We start from the raw sequence: 1,469 nt of genomic DNA, 5'->3' as shown, positions 1-1,469 counted from the left end.
CCTCCCCATACCCTGAAAGGAAAAACAGATATAAAACTGAATTGTTCTTCAGACACTGAGGATCTCACTTCTCTGGCTCTGAGAGGAGACCACGTCTCTGTGGAGCATTATCCCTTCTCTAATAAACTTTCCTTTTGTCCCTAACTCTGGCTCATGCTTGAAGTGTTTCCTGTGTGGACTCAAGAACTCTCTCTTAGTGTAGAACCTGAATGTCCAATCGGCGAAGATTCACCCCTGCATCACTGTCACATCCTGAGAAAAAAAATTTTAAAAATTGAAATTACTATTATATTTAGTAATTGACTTAGGCAAAATACAGGATGCCATCTAGTCAGTCTCAAACATTTGACAAATGTACATAAGAATGACAAATTAAATTTAAAGAAAGAAAAATAATTTATATCCGCAGAAGTGGAATATTTTGTTCTTTTAAAGCAATGTCTTCTCAGACCTCCAACTCACAGCGCAGGGCCAGCCCCAGGTAACCCAGTCAAGAACTTAGATGAGGCAGTTTCCTTTGGCTGAGTGCCAAGTGGACAGAAGGACTAGAGGGACTAGAGGGCTATCTAAAGAAATGGGGAAGAACTTACTGATGGGTCTCTGTATAGGAGTTTATTGTCCCTGCATCCCTAATGTTGCATTGGCCAAGAAAGGATCATCTTTTCCTTGTATTAAGATTCTACCTGTGTGCACTTATGGCAGAGGAAGGGAGTATGTTGATTCTAAGCATTGAACAACATATTCATGTCACACAGAATAATCTCACCTGTGAAAGAAGCCCAGAGGAAGAGGAAAGAAGAGGACAGAATGGCTCTTTTCCAGGTAAAAGTCATGTTCCTAGTTGATTGTTCTAAAATGCCACATTTGGACTTGTTAATCTCAGCCTCTGAACTGTTCTGCCTTAAATGTTGATTCACACACAGGGCCTTCCCTCAATCTCCTCTCATCTCCATGCTGACTCCGTTTCACTGGGACCCAGTGCCATGGGACTTGGGAAGAGGCTCCTTTGAGATGATCATCCTGTGAAGGGGTGTGGACTCAGGCATGGATTACAGATGGGGTGTAGGCTCTGTGGTGTCAGCAGATTGGTCAGTAAGGATTGTTCAGGGGCCCCATCTGGATCCCTTTTCAGTTCTATGGAAACCAAGATTAAAAAGACTGCATATGTAATGATGTATTAGTGTACATAGATGCCCAGGAATCTCTGGAAAATAAAACTAATGGGAAACAGCCTTTGCCTAATTTTATAAATGCTTTTGAGGTTAAAGAAGTGAATTTGTTTCTGACTCCAAAATATTAATAATTTGGAATAGAATGAGAAGTTCAGAGTTAGAACTAAGGGATAGAGAGGGTGTTTTATTATATAATTAGTATTAAAATGTAGAATGAATTTAATTGTCTTAACAGTACGTGTTCTTTAAATACAGTGCACATCCACTTTACAAAATATTTGGTGTTTATTTAGGGAC

This window comes from Pteropus alecto, unplaced genomic scaffold (genome assembly GCF_000325575.1).
Source record: "Pteropus alecto unplaced genomic scaffold, ASM32557v1 scaffold122, whole genome shotgun sequence".
Taxonomy (NCBI): domain Eukaryota; kingdom Metazoa; phylum Chordata; class Mammalia; order Chiroptera; family Pteropodidae; genus Pteropus; species Pteropus alecto.
The sequence above is the reverse complement of the archived record's forward strand: the minus strand, read 5'-3'. Positions refer to the sequence as shown.